The sequence below is a fragment of the Neoarius graeffei genome, chromosome 19 (genome assembly GCF_027579695.1).
Source record: "Neoarius graeffei isolate fNeoGra1 chromosome 19, fNeoGra1.pri, whole genome shotgun sequence".
NCBI classification, from domain to species: domain Eukaryota; kingdom Metazoa; phylum Chordata; class Actinopteri; order Siluriformes; family Ariidae; genus Neoarius; species Neoarius graeffei.
The window spans coordinates 38,561,222-38,577,504 of record NC_083587.1 but is presented as its reverse complement, the minus strand read 5'-3'; the positions used below and the strand labels follow the sequence as shown (position 1 = coordinate 38,577,504).

The 16,283-nt window shown below is 39.8% G+C and overlaps 1 pseudogene; it reads right to left on the bottom strand.

Annotated features, from left to right (window-relative positions):
• Positions 1-2,195, bottom strand: LOC132867247 (elongation factor 1-alpha-like; annotated as a pseudogene).
• Between the last annotated feature and the right edge of the window lie 14,088 nt (positions 2,196-16,283).

The window sequence follows — 16,283 nt, the reverse complement described above, 5'->3', positions numbered from 1 at the left end:
CTATTTTAATACTTTCACTCTTTGTGCAGTTCTCCTTGCTTGATCCACCTTCTCCACAGACTTGATCACCCCAATAGCAACAGTCTGCTTCAGGTCCCTTGCAGCAAACTGTCCTGAAAGGAATAGAATAGTAACATGCAATGCTCACACCCCAGCAGAATCCATTTCATGAAATAAAATGGAATTACCAACCCTCCTTAAGTTACCTTACTGCAAACCTGAGGACCAACACACCTGGTGCATTGGATCCAGAAGTTACATCTACAGGTGGCAAGCTAGTGCAAAGTTACCAAAACTTACCTAAAGGTGGATAGCTGAAGAAGCTTTCTACACAAAGAGGTTTGATGGGAACAAATTTAACTGTGGCAGCATCTCCAGAGACCAGAAAAGGTGGCAAGTCTTCCAGTTTCTTCCCTGTGCAACGATCAAGTTTCTCCTGTAGTTCTGCAAAGCTACATGTAACATGGGTGGTATGGCAGTCCAGCACTGGAGAATAGCCCCTTTTGATTTTGCCAGGATGATTGAGGATAATAACCTGTAAGACAACACAGTAGTGTCCAATAATGGACCACATACACCCTCTCCAAATTCCAAAGCATTCAAATAAGAACTAGAGGATGTGCTCAAGTCTGGGAGTGAGGACCTTTGCTTTCAAAACAGAACACGGACCAACCACAACAAAAAAGGTCTAGTCTGATTCAGTTCAAGTGATTTTACCGAGCCAGTGCTTATTGGTAACATCTGGCCATCTTTGTATCTCAACATCACCCGAGCAATGAAGCTATCGACATCAGATGGGGGGTCTTGCTGGGCATTACCAGCTACATCTCCACGTCTCAAGTTTTTGACTGCCACATTCTTGATGTTGAAGCCCACATTGTGGCCAGGCAGGGCTGTCTGCAGTCCCTCATGATGCATTTCAATGGATTTAACCTCTGCACTCAGCTTAGCTGGTGAGAAGGTCAGAACCATCCCAGGCTTCAGAATTCCAGTTTCAATTTTGCCCACAGGAACTGTGCCAACTCCTAGTCAAAAAAAAAAAAAAGCCAATAAACCACAAACCTTACTCCCCTACCAAAACTAGGTCCAAAAGTCATTTATTGCAAGGAATGAGTGATTAGATCATTGCACAGTGATCAGCACAACCTCCAATTTTATAGACATCCTGAAGTGGTAAACGAAGTGGTTTATTGGCAGTGCGCACTGGTGGATACAAGGAGTCTAGCACTTCTAACAGTGTCTTGCCACTTGAAAAGCCATCCTTCCTCTTGAGCTTCCATCCTTTAAACCAAGACATCTAACAAAAAAAGGGTTCAGTATAGAATTACCTATAGCTCTTCCACTGAGGCACCAAGGACCATGTTTAAGAACATGGCCTTTAAAAAGAAAATAAATGGCTTACCTTCTGTGATGGTACAAGCATGTCACCACCCCAACCAGATAGGGGAACAAAAGGCACAGCAGTTGGGTCATAACCAACCTTCTTGATAAAAACAATTACATTTTTCACTACCTCCTCATAACGTTTCTGGCTGAAGGGTGGCTCAGTAAGGTCCATTTTGTTGACACAAACTACAAGCTGCTTGACTCCCAGGGTGTAGGCCAGCAAGACATGCTCCCTTGTCTGACCATTGCGGGATATGCCAGCCTCAAACTCTCCTTTTGCTGCAGAGACTACCAGCAGACCAGCATCAGCCTGCAGATGAATTAACAACTTAACACCAAGTCTGTAAGAGAATGTCTGCACCCTGAAATATTCTGGAGATGAGGAACACTCATTACCTATGAAGTTCCTGTAAGCATGTTCTTAATGAAGTCACGGTGACCAGGTGCATCAATTATCGTGAATACATATTTCTGAGTGTTGAATTTCAACAAGGAAATGTCAATGGTGATGCCACGCTCTCTTTCTGCCTTAAGTTTGTCAAGAACCCATGCATACTTGAAGGAACCCTTCCCAATCTGGGAAAATAATTTCCTGGGTCACCTTGAAAGAAGAGTTAGTTTAAAAAGGCAAATCATGACTGAACAAATAACCAACATACACCTGCCTGGGCTGCAGCCTTCTCATACTTCTCCAGGGTTCTTGGGTCAACACCACCACATTTATAAACAAGATGGCCTGTGGTGGTTGATTTCCCACTGTCAACATGACCAATGATGACAAGGTTGATATGTATTTTCTCTTTGCCCATACTAGACTTTACCTAGAACAAATTAAGCTATGAAGTACACCAAACGTTTTAAACAGGAAGGGGAAAAAAACCCAATGCTTCAGTTAAATAGAGTGCTGTAATGCAGCTCAGGTGCATTTAAAAAAAAAAAAAAGACCTGCCCATCTGCTTCATTGCGTGCCCTAATAATATCATTCAAGCTGTCCAATTAACCATCACTGAACATGTATTAATAGTGCACAGGTTCCCAACACCATATCCTACATATATTAGTTCTTTCTCTCCCAAAACAACTGATCCAATCAGATAAAGCTCTTGCTGGCTTGAAGTGGGTGTTTCAGATGGGAACCTGTGAAAGTCTCATCTCATCTCATTATCTCTAGCCGCTTTATCCTGTTCTACAGGGTCACAGGCAAGCTGGAGCCTATCCCAGCTGACTACGGGCGAAAGGCGGGGTACGCCCTGGACAAGTCGCCAGGTCATCACAGGGCTGACACATAGACACAGACAACCATTCACACTCACACCTTCGGTCAATTTAGAGTCACCAGTTAACCTAACCTGCATGTCTTTGGACTGTGGGGGAAACCGGAGCACCCGGAGGAAACCCACGCGGACACGGGGGAAGTTTATTTGTATAGCGCTTTTAACAATAGACATTGTCGCAAAGCAGCTTTACAGAATTTGAATGACTTAAAACATGAGCTAATTTTATCCCTAATCTATCCCCAATGAGCAAGCCGGTGGCAAGGAAAAACTCCCTCAGATGACATGAGGAAGAAACCTCGAGAGGAACCAGACTCAAAAGGGAACCCATCCTCATTTGGGCAATGACAGACAACATGACTATAACATTAACAGTTTTGAACATGAAGTCAGTTTCGTTGATGTTATAAACTCTTCATTGATGGAAATTGAGTGCAAAACTGTTTGTTGGTCTTGACTGAACGCCACCATTTCTCGACAGATTTTCACCAAATTTGGCAAGTAGGTCAGGGGATGACCTGGAATTTTGCAAATATAAACAAAATTCATGAACAGGCCCCAGGGAGGTCCCTAGAGGACACAACATCCATCCACCCACCACTCCCCTCCCTCAATGCCTGTCACGTTACATTTATCAGCACAAACTCTTGACAGATCTTCACTAAACTTGGCACATAAATACAGGAGATGGCCACAATTTGGCAGAACTCATAAATTCCATATCTGGGCCCCTGGGTGGTAAATGTTTGGATGTTTGTTTGTCTTGGGTTAACGTATTGTATATCACATACTTATAAAAATAATAATAATAATTACATCCATGCCTGGGTAACCTGCTAGTTTAAATATAGACTCCCACTCCTGGTCCTGGAACACCCACTGTTTGTGTGTGCAGTGTTTCACCCTGCTCCTAACACACCCGATGTCGTTCATGAGCTCATAAAGAGTTCTTCTCATGTGGGCAAATAAGAGCAAGAAAAACATTAAAATGTGTTGGACAGGATGCAGGACCAGGGCTCGGAACCTGTGATCTGGTTTAACTACTGCAATATGTCATCCTGGACGTTACATCCATGTTATTGCTTGTATACCTACCATGAAAGATCTGGCTCATTAACAAGCCTTCATGAAGTCCAAATGTGCCTGTTAGAGTTGGAGATAAGGACCATGTGCGGCGCATGCGCACTTCAGGGGCACGCTTGGGAACCACAGTGCCCGAAATAACGGGACGAATCAGGTGTGGCGTTCGGGCAATTGCTCCTTTAAACCACAGGGGGTAGTAGACAGTCATGTGGATCTTTGCTATGAAAGGACATCTGAACAGATATTCAGCTCAAGACCTTATTTACTGTAAACAGTTGTAGTCAGTGCATGATAACAGAGAGACATTTTATTGTTATGATTGTTCAATGCCTTGTTGCTTTTGAACCTGTTCGAGGACAGTGCGATGACGTTTCACCAACCTGGAAATAGCAGTTAGACAGCTAAGAGAGAGAGAGACAGAGACAGAGAGAGAAGTAAATCACTCTTCCCGGATCCCAGGCGTCAGAAGTGGACTTCTAAACATTTCTACTCCGTTTATAGGTAGGTTTTATTTACAAATGTGATCCTTCATTTCGGTCACAGGGTCGTTGTTTGTGGTGTGGTTTGGATAAACAGTGGCATTGAACTGGGTTTAAGGGTTCATAAGGCGAGGCAGCTCCAGTGAATGAAGCAGCGTGTGAGTGAGCTTCAGCTTGTTGAGAAGGCATGGGCAACTTTACAGATGTGCTGCTTTAACAATCCTCTGCTCAAGCAGATCCACACAAAGCCTACTTCGATAGCAACATAACGGTAACTACAGTAAACAAGCTGTTACTGTTCCAGTCTGAACTTACTGTTAGGCAGCACAGTTGATTTTTATTTACTAACTGGGGGAACATCAGTATTCTCATCTTGTATCAATCAATCAATCAATCAATCAATCAATCAATCAATCAATCAATCAATCAATCAATCAATTAATTACAGTTCAAAGCATGTAAAGTGTGTGTGAGCTAAAATTCCTGGAAGTCTTCATATACTAATAGGAATTATTGACTATAATTCTTCTTCTCAATGGACATCACTTATGCAGATCAAAAATGACTTGTTGGCAAAAGTGACCTGTCTGTCACATTGTTCTATTCTCATTCTCAATAGACCACAGTGTGAACCTGGGCAGTGTAATGGCTTTGCAGATAATATTAGATATTACAATGTGGTTAAGCCAGAATGTGTGTCAGTTTTAAGATCTGTATTGTAGTGCATTCATTAAATGAATAAAGATCATTATCTCTTCTCATCTCATCTCATTATCTGTAGCCGCTTTATCCTTCTACAGGGTCTCAGGCAAGCTGAAGCCTATCCCAGCTGACTACAGGTGAAAGGCGGGGTACACCCTGGACAAGTCGCCAGGACATCACAGGGCTGACACATAGACACAGACAACCATTCACACTCACATTCACACCTACAGTCAATTTAGAGTCACCAGTTAACCTAACCTGCATGTCTTTGGACTGTGGGGGAAACCGGAGCACCCGGAGGAAACCCACGTGGACACGGGGAGAACATGCAAACTCTGCACAGAAAGGCCCTCACCGGGCGCGGGGCTCAAACCCGGACCTTCTTGCTGTGAGGTGACAGCGCTAACCACTACTACAGTGTATATATATATATATATATATATATATATATATATATATATATATATATAAATGTGTATGTATAAAATACAAATATGGTGTGTGTACAAAAAACTAAGTCAAAAATTTTGAAACACATATGCATTGATAGGTTTTTCTACATTTTGGAACAATACTGACGACATCAGAGCTTTTCAATTAACAGGTATGCCTTGTCAAAAGTTAATTAGTGGAATTTCTTGCCTTTCTAATGTGTTTGAGATCAAATAGTAAATAATAAAAATACAGTAAATAGCCCTTTTCCACAACTATAGTAATCCATATTATGTCAATAACCGAACAACTAAGTAAAGAGAAATGACATCCATCATTACTGTAAGACATGACATGTCTCTATGAACTCCACAAGACCTCTGAAGGTGTTCTGTGGTTTCTGGCACCAAGATGTTAACAGCAGATGTTTTAAGTCCTGTAAGTTGTGAGGTGGGGTCTCAATGGATTGAACTTGTTTGTCCAACATGTCCCACAGATGCTTGATTGGATTGAGATCTCAGGAATTTGGTTTATGTTTTTTTATGTTGAAAGATATTTCAAACCATTTCTGAACAGTTTTTTGCAGTGTGGCAGGGCACATTATCCTGCTGAAAGCGGCCACTCCTATTAGGGACTACTTTTGTCATGATGGGGTGTACTTGGTCTGCAACAGTGTTTAGGTAGGTTGTATGTGTCAAAGTAACATTCACATAAATACCAGGACCCAACATTTCCCAACAGAACATTGCACAGAGTATCACACCACCTCCATTGACTTGCCTTCTTCTCATAGTACATCTTGGTGTCATCTCATCCCCAGGGAAGCAATGCACACACTTGTCCATCCACAAGATGTAAAAGAAAGCTTGAGTCATTAGACAAGGCCACTTTCTTCCATTGCTCCATGGTCTAATTCTAATGCTTGCGTGCCCATTGTAGGTGCTTTCAGTGGTGGACAGGGGTCAGCATGGGCACTCTGACTGACTGGTCTGCAACTAGACAGCCCTAAGTGCAGCAAGCTGCGATGCACTGAGTTCCATCACCTTTCTACCATAGCCAGCATTAACTTTATTGATTGGGTGGCATGGTGGTGTCATAGTTAGCACGATCACCTCTAAATTGACCATAGGTGTGAAATGTGAGTGTGACTAGTTGTTTGTCTCTGTGTGTCAGCCCTGCGATGATCTGGTGACTTGTCCAGGGTGTACCCGGCCTCTTGCCCATAGTCAGCTGGGATAGACTCCAGCTTGACCATGACCCTACACAGGATAAGCGGTTATGAATAATGGATGGATGGATGGATGATTTATTTATTTATTGCTACAGTTGTTCTGTGGGATCAGAGCAGATGGGCTAGCCTTCACTCACCATGCACATCATACATTATCACAGGCAATCTCTCTTCAGAAGTGGTCAGAATTTCTGTTGATACATGGTAGTATTGGATAAATGTTTTCAAGGTCGGTGGTTTGAAACCTCCTGCATTTTTGTCTTCTGACCTTCTGCTTGGGAAGTGTGTTCAGAAAGAACCCCAAACAAGTATGGTTTTAACAGAGTTTGGCAAATCATAAATGCATTCCAGCAGGCAAGTGGAAGTTCCAAAGAAGTGAAATTGACTCGGATAAAACTGATATCTTCAGTAATTTAAACTAGTAATGTATAACAAGCTAGTTGAGTAGTTAAATGCATTATACAGAGTATATGATTATTATCCTTGTGACAAAGTTTTTAACGTAGCACAGTGTGCTTTTTGTGTTCTTGAGAATAAATGAGCAAGTTGCTGTGCAATATTTTGGCTAAGAGATGTGCTATTCTCTCTGCAAATCGCACCTGAAAGAGATTATTCATGTCTGACTAATTTCATTTTTTTTCTCTTGATATTCTTTAATCACAAGGTGACTCTGGTTTGTGCTAGCATGACAGCTATGCACTGGACTTTTTGCTCAGTTTTGTCAGGGTATGTCCACATATGTATGTGCTCCAGTTCAGAAAAGATTGTCTCTCCTCTGTGCACGTTAATTAATCCTTCTAGTAAAAACTGTTCTACTGATGGCAGATCATAAAGAGCTGTCTTTTTAGCTACATCTCTGCTGGACAACTATGCATCAAAGAAAAGCCTGGACAAGCAATCTGCTACTACAACCCCGATTCCCAAAAAGTTGGGACAAAGTACAAATTGTAAATAAAAACGGAATGCAATGATTTACAAATCTCAAAAACTGATATTGTATTCACAATAGAACATAGACAACATATCAAATGTCGAAAGTGAGACATTTTGAAATTTCATGCCAAATATTGGCTCATTTGAAATTTCATGATAGCAACACATCTCAAAAGAGTTGGGACAGGGGCAATAAGAGGCTGGAAAAGTTAAAGGTACAAAAAAGGAACAGCTGGAGGACCAAATTGCAACTCATTAGGCCAATTGGCTATAGGTCATTAACATGACTGGGTATAAAAAGAGCATCTTGGAGTGGCAGCGGCTCTCAGAAGTAAAGATGGGAAGAGGATCACCAATCTCCCTAATTCTGCACCAACAAATAGCGGAGCAATATCAGAAAGGAGTTCGACAGTGTAAAATTGCAAAGAGTTTGAACATATCATCATCTACAGTGCATAATATCATCAAAAGATTCAGAGAATCTGGAAGAATCTCTGTGCGTAAGGGTCAAGGCCAGAAAACCATACTGGGTGCCCGTGATCTTCGGGCCCTTAGACGGCACTGCATCACATACAGGCATGCTTCTGTATTGGAAATCACAAAATGGGCTCAGGAATATTTCCAGAGAACATTATCTGTGAACACAATTCGCCGTGTCATCCACCGTTGCCAGCTAAAACTCTATAGTTCAAAGAAGAAGCCGTATCTAAACATGATCCAGAAGTGCAAGACGTCTTCCCTGGGCCAAGGCTAATTTAAAATGGACTATGGCAAAGTGGAAAACTGTTCTGTGGTCAGACGAATCAAAATTTGAAGTTCTTTATGGAAATCAGGGACGCCGTGTCATTCGGACTAAAGAGGAGAAGGACGACCCAAGTTGTTACCAGCGCTCAGTTCAGAAGCCTGCATCTCTGATGGTATGGGGTTGCATTAGTGTGTGTGGCATAGGCAGCTTACACATCTGGAAAGACACCATCAATGCTGAAAGGTATATCCAGGTTCTAGAGCAACGTATGCTCCCATCCAGATGACGTCTCTTTCAGGGAAGACCTTGCATTTTCCAACATGACAATGCCAAACCACATACTGCATCAATTACAGCATCATGGCTGCGTAGAAGAAGGGTCCGGGTACTGAACTGGCCACCCTGCAGTCCAGATCTTTCACCCATAGAAAACATTTGGCGCATCATAAAACGGAAGATACGACAAAAAAGACCTAAGACAGTTGAGCAACTAGAATCCTACATTAGACAAGAACAGGTTAACATTCCTATCCCTAAACTTGAGCAACTTGTCTCCTCGGTCCCCAGACGTTTACAGACTGTTGTAAAGAGAAAAGGGGATGTCTCACAGTGGTAAACATGGCCTTGTCCCAACTTTTTTGAGATGTGTTGTCATGAAATTTAAAATCATCTAATTTTTCTCTTTAAATGATACATTTTCTCAGTTTAAACATTTGATATGCCATCTATGTTCTATTCTGAATAAAATATGGAATTTTGAAACTTCCACATCATTGCATTCCGTTTTTATTTACAATTTGTACTTTGTCCCAACTTTTTTGGAATCGGGGTTGTAATTTGTCCCCCTCCCGAACCACTTCAGTGCTGTACCAACCTACTGACCATTCTTTTCTGATTGCTATTCAGTATGTTATGTAAATAAATGTTTTCTTCTGGATGCATTTTACACATTGATTCATTTAATGTTAATCATTTCCGCAATCCTGTTTTCTCCAGTTAATTAGATTTGATATTGTTATATTAGTTTTATGGTGGAATATCACAACTTTTCTACTACCAAGATCACATCTTCAAGACATACTCTGCAGCATTTTATATAATTGAGGTTTTAAATGTGATGCTCATACACAATGCTCACTTCCTCTTGGCAATGAATGAGAGCACTCTTTTCCAGGTAATAGCATGTTGGACAGTTCTCAGGCTGAAAGTGAGAGGAGACAGTGAGGGTTGTGGAGGATGTGGTGGGAGCCAGGGCCCCTCACGAAGTGTCTGCTCAGTCAGCATGTGGTCCTTGTGCAGTTTACACCCCCACAACTACAAGGCTATGTTTAGTACTACATTTCCACAACCCTACACTCATGTCCATGTCTTTCAAAAGCTATCAATCAGGTTCTCTCACAAAGATAGCGCATGCACTATCTGACCAAATGTATGTGGAAACCTGACCATCCCACCTGCATTTGGGACTTCCTTACGCTTTTTTTTTGCAACGTTAGAAGTGCCTGATTATATAGGTCATTGTATACTGTAGCATTACAATTTCCTTGACTATAACTAGGAGGCCCAAACATGGTCCAGCATGACAATGCTCCTGTGCACAAAGTGAGCTTCATGAAGACATGGTTTGCCAAGGTTGGAATGGAAGAACTCTAGTGGCCTGCACAGAGCCTTGACGTCAGCCACTGAACGTCTCTGGCATGAAATGGAATGACGACTGCACCCTCGGCCTCCTCACCTGATATCAGTGCCTGACCTCACTAATGTGGCTGAATGAGCACAAATCTCCACAGCCACACTACAATATCTAATACAAAGCCTTGCCAGAAGAGTGGAGGATATTATAACAGTAGATGAAGGACTAAATCTGGAATGGGGTGTTAAAATGCATCTATATGGTCAAAAAACCTTTGTTCATATAAGGTATATTCAGACAAACTGTTAGTGTGAGACCTCCATTCTTGCATTTCATGTAACATCACACTGTATATTTGCTGCCATTTTGAGGGAACTGACAGAAAGGGAACTAACAGCACCAATGTTGCTGTGTGCTTTATTAAGATTTTTTTTTTAAATTTATACTGATAATTGAGTTGCCCTAATATGCGACAGCAGACAGTACATCTTCAACAAGCAACAGTGCAGTGGATCCTCCCTGTCATACTGCCACTTAACTACGTGAGCTACTTAGCTACATTATAGGGCAACTTGGGGAGTTTATCTCAGCAGCAAGTATAATGAACATTAGTAAAAGTTAGGTAGCTGACATCAACTTGCCCTTCATGTAATGTCAGAGATTTTTCTCCTACTGATGAGACACCCTGGTATCCTTTATCCATCTGGAAATAAAGAGATGGTAGCTTTTTGTCGTCTTAAGAATAGGTTAAGGGGTTGTATATGAAATATGCACTGCTATTTTTCAACTCTACTTACATTCATATTGTGCAGGAAATCCTGAAATTTGGTCCCAAATACAGTGACCACAAAAGACAAAACCACATGACTGAAACTGGATGATATGATCATAAGTCAAACTCTTTAACTCCTTATTTTTATTATTCAACAATTCTCTCTCTCTCTCTCTCTCTCACACACACACACACACACACACACAGAGGATATTATATAGTTGTGTGAAGATATGAAGTTTATTTTTGAGTGGTGAACATTCACAAGTGAGCGAAGTGAACAAGCGAAAATATTTTCTTTTTTTAAAGATATTTTTATTGAAGTCTATGTATAATTTCACAAGACAAACAAAGGAACAGATATACAAAATCAGAGCCCCTCACCAACCCCCACCGTCAGCCCTGGTACAGTAAAAAAAAAAAAAAAAAAAAAAAAATATATATATATATATATATATATATATATATATATATATATATATATATATATATATATATATATATATATATATAAAATAAACAATTGCATGAGTTCACCTTTGGTTACATCTGAAAATCAAAATAAAATACAATCAAATGATGTATGAGGTCCCAAATAATCATAAAATCATGGTGACAAAATAGTAAAGGGCAGCAAGTTATATACTGATGTACTAATTAAAGTAATGTAATGATGGTAGTAAGGCCAAGAGCGAGCCCCATATCTTTTCATACTTCTCTGGGTTCCTCCTCACACTCAATAAGATTTTTTCAGGTGTGCTGTAGGATGTTAATACCATTTAACGATTGTCTCTGTGATGGAGAAAACTCTGATTTCCAATTCTGCAAAATAAATTTTTTACCAGCTGTACCCATAAGTAATATTAAATATTTTTTAGTAAAGCTTACATCTAGAGATTGTATATCTCCCAGAATCCATATCCTCGGGTCAGGGGGAATCTTGATATTTGTAGTTTTTGAAGCTATATTAATGATGTATTTCCAATAGGTTTCCAAGCTAGGACATTTCCAGTGCATATGAAGCAAGTCCCCCTCACAGGTTCTACATCTCTGACAATTTGGAGAGGAGTTGTGGTGTATTTTGTGCAGTCTATATGGAGTATAATAAGTTCTATTAAATATATTAAACTGTATTTGTCTGTGTTTTGAGATTAGTACTGATTGAGAGATTTCAAGGATATTACACCAGTCATTATCGTCATATCTTATGTTAAGATCTGATTCCCATTTCTTCTTTGTATTAATCTTATATATTGTAAGGTTATTTAAAATAACAAATAGAAGATATCAACCCCTTACTAGTGTTTAATGTTTCACACATTAAATGTTCTTCAAACGGGGATTCCGGGGGGATATGAGGGAAGTCTGAACAGTTATTGCAGATCCAGTGTCTAATTTGAAAATATTTAAATAAGTTATGTTTGGGTAGTTTGAATTTCTCTATCAGTTGTTGAAAGTTTGAAAATTCACCTTGGATATACAGATCTTCAACTGCTTTTATGCCCTTACTAACCCAATTGCTCAATATTCCATCTGTAATCTGATGGGAAATGTTGGGATTATCACATAGAGGAGTTTTATGAAACAGAGAGATGTTCAGACCAATGACAGCATGAGCTTCACGCCATGCAGAGAAAGAGTTCAAAATGATAGGGTTCTTAGTAGAGATGCACCGATTGCAATTTTTTGGGCCAATTCCGATTTTCCATGGAGTGTGACCTGCCGATTCTGATTTCATTTTTTTCAAACCACTTCACAGCACACACAAAGACTATTTTCTTTTTTATCTTTTCTTTAATAGAACATTCTGCCAGATTTTCAGTAATAAATTTAACACCTCAAAGGTTGAAAACAAACAAAAAGACATAGATTTACAAAGAACATTCTTCATGTTTGGTATTAACATATTAATTCCTGAAATAGGAAGTTCACACAAACATTTTTTCTTTTCCCATCCAATATCTGGCACAAAAACAACTTCCCCCTCATATATTATTTGCCTACTGCTATGGAACACACTTTCATAAGCCTATTTAGATCTGAAAACGTATGCCTTATAGAACAACCCATTTCTTCATTCAGTATCAAAATACAAATATAACTTCCAGTCATGCTTATACCATAGCCATTCTATCATCTTTGTCAAATGTGTATTTGTAGAGTAATTTCCAATGGAATCAAGTGCAACCAAAGTCGTAAAACAAAGACATATATTTTTTTTCTCTCTCTTTGTACAAATCTAACTAGATATTTGGTAATAGGCTAACGTATTAATTCCTGTAATGGGAAATTCACACAACCACAAACATTTTCTTCTTTTCACATCCAATATCTGGCACAAAAAAAAAAAAAATTCACTATATTTGGATATATTGCTTTGGAACACTTTCATATTTAGGTCTGAAAACTTTTTTTTTTTTAAAGATTTTTTTTACCTTTATTATTGGATAGGACAGTGTAGAGACAGGAAATGAGTGGGAAAGAGAGACAGGGACGGATCAGAAAATTACCTCGGGCTGGAATCAAACCCGGGTCCCCGGATTTATGGTATGGCGCCTTAGCCACCTAAGCCATGATGCCCCTGGGTCTGAAAACTTAACCCTTATGGAACAGCCCTTTTCTTCTTCCCACATTCAGTAACAAAAAATACAAAAATAATTCAGTCATACTGCCATATGCCATTATATCATATTTGACAAATATGTATTTGTATGGTCTTTTTCAATGAAAACAGGTGATACACTTGCCATATAAGGATATACAATTAACAAATAAATAAAAATAAATAGGTGAAACTTAAATAAAAGGGCATGAAAGCATGTTCAAGCTGCCAGTGTAGCTGCAGTCTTTTTAGTTGCGAATTACGAGTATTTCCAATTTCATCTCTATGTGATACACAAGCTTTGATCGGCAGAAAATCGGCATATTTTAATTTTGACCGTCCGGTCGCCGGTCATGGCCGATCACGTGAAAATCGGCCGATTCCGATCGGCAGCCGGTCAATCGGTGCATCTCGTAGAGGACTTAGAGGTCCTCTAAGAAAATACTCCTAAACATTACTAAATAGAGGTTAGGTTTCCTAACCTCTAAGAAAATACTCTTAAACATTACTAAGAACTTCTTAGTAATGTTTAGGAGTATTTTCTTAGAGGTTAGGAAAGGAAGAGACTTCAACGGAACATGTTTTGATTGGCATTGTTCAATAGGGAGCCATCTTGCCACACATTTGTCCCCATGTAGCCAGCACCATACTGAGCAAAACTGAGCTGCAAGGTAATAGCATCTAAAATTGGGAAGATTTAACCCTCCTTTAGAGTATGGAGCCTGAAGAGTTGATAGTTTGACTCTGGGGGATTTACCTTTCCAACGAAAACTACATAAAGATTTATTTAGGTCATCAAAGAAAAATTTGGGTACTTTAAATGGGATGCATTGGAAAAGATATAAGAATTTGGGGAGGATGCACATCTTAATTAGATTAACTCTGCCAATTAGTGATAACAGAAGGTCCCTCCAGTTTTATAAATCTATTTTAACCTGGTCTAAGAGACTGATATAATTTTCTTTAAAGGTTTTATCTACAGAAGTTTGAATTTCTATCCCCAAGTATTTAAGTCCACTGGGGCACCATTGCAAAGGTTTGGTTAAGTTCTTGATATAGTTGTCCTGTATGTTTAAGGGCAGGACCTCACTTTTCGTAAGGTTTAGTTTACAGCCAGAAGCTGCACTGTACTGTTGGAAATATTGTAAGGGGGGAGTTTGCAGGGTCAGCCACAAAGGCTAATAGGTCATCTGCATACAAAGCCAGTTTATGCTCACTTGTCCCAAATCTAATACCAGTAATTGTGTTGTCAGAGCAAATAGCAATAACCAGAGGTTCTATGGCTATCAAGAACAACAATGGAGAGCAGGGTCAGCCCTGACGGACCCCCCTGGATAGTGAGAAGATATCCGATAAAGGCCAATTTATGCTGACAACGCAGTCCTCGCAGATGGCGTCGCAGATGGCGTCTGCGTAGCCCCCCCCCTTCGCAGACACTCTGTGCACACCTCTCAAAAATTGTGAACACCGCAGAAGTCTCGCAGACAAGAGGGCTCCGATTGGTCCACTCTACATCCGCTGTACACACACTTCCGCTTCCCTACTTTCCCGGTTTGGTTTGTTTTCACTACCGCCATTTTTAAAAACACGAGCAGCCCGAAGAGCGGTTGATCGAGGAAGTGAGGAAGTACGTACATCTATACGACTCCAGTTCTAGTCATTATAAGTAACCGGAGGATAAACACTACACTAACCACACCCACCAACTACTCCTAACGATTTCGCGACTTCGCGCCCCCTTGCATTGTGGCGGTGAATAACATCGCGCACGCCTATTACTCCCCGCTCAACGATAAATTACAACTGTCTGCGAAAAGCTATCTGCGAAAGCCTTGTCGCAAGAGCATGCAGAGGCCCTAAGACCCCATTTGTTAAAATGTTTGCTTTAGGGCCGTTGAACAGTGTTTTAATGTAGTAAATAAATTTAGTTCCAAAATTAATTGCTTCAAGAGTTTGAAAGAGAAAGCTGGGTTCGATCCTGTTGAACGCCTTTTCCGCGTCCATTGACAGTATTAGCATGGGGTCCTTTTGTGAGTGGGCTGCTTCAGTTATATGAAAAAGTCTACGCACATTGTCCGATCCATATCGATTTTTAACAAAGCCTGTCTGATCAGCATTAACAATTTTTGGGATTATACATTCCAATCTAAATGAAATTAACTTTGATAAAATTTTATAGTCCAAGTTCAGAAGACTGAGAGGATGATAAGAAGTACATTTTTGGCGATCCTTTCCAGATTTTGGTAGCAAAATTATCGTAGCCAATTTCAAAGAGTTAGGGAGAGTTTTATTAGTCAGTGCTTCGTTGATCATGTTTGTTAAAGGGGTTATAAGCTTATCAGAAAAGGTTTTAATGAATTCAATTGGAAAACCATCTGGCCTAGGGGCTTTATTATTATTTTGTAGGGATTTCATAGCATCAAGAACCTCCTTTTCAGATATATTAGCATCCAGGCAGTTTTTATCAACAGGGTCTAATTTAGGCAGGGTTAATGAACTTAAAAATGTTGTTCCTTTGGTGTTCTCAATCCCATGTTCTGTCTTATATAGTGTCTCATAGAATAATTGAAATTCACGATTGATATAATGTGGATTAAAAATGGATCTTCCATTGTCTGTGATAATAGAATGTATATTTTTTTTTTGTTTTCTGCCCTTTTAATTTGCCAAGCTAGTAGCTTGCTGGTTTTGTTGCCAAATTCGTAGTAATGATAGCTGGTCCTAGCTAAATCAGCTTCAGCCTTATTAGTACATAAGTTATTATATTGAATCCGTTTTAAAGACAAGGTATTGAGCACCACTTCACTTTTAGTGTGAGCATGATCACGCTCCAGGTCTCTTATTTCGTTTTCCAAATTTGCAAGAGTTTTCTTTTTTTCTCTGATCTTCTAAGAGCTATACAATAGGATCTGGCCTCTCATATATGCTTTTGAGGCCTCCCATATAAAAGCATGAGATGAGGAATTAATATTCGTTTCCATAAATACATCAATGTGAGCACTCATAAA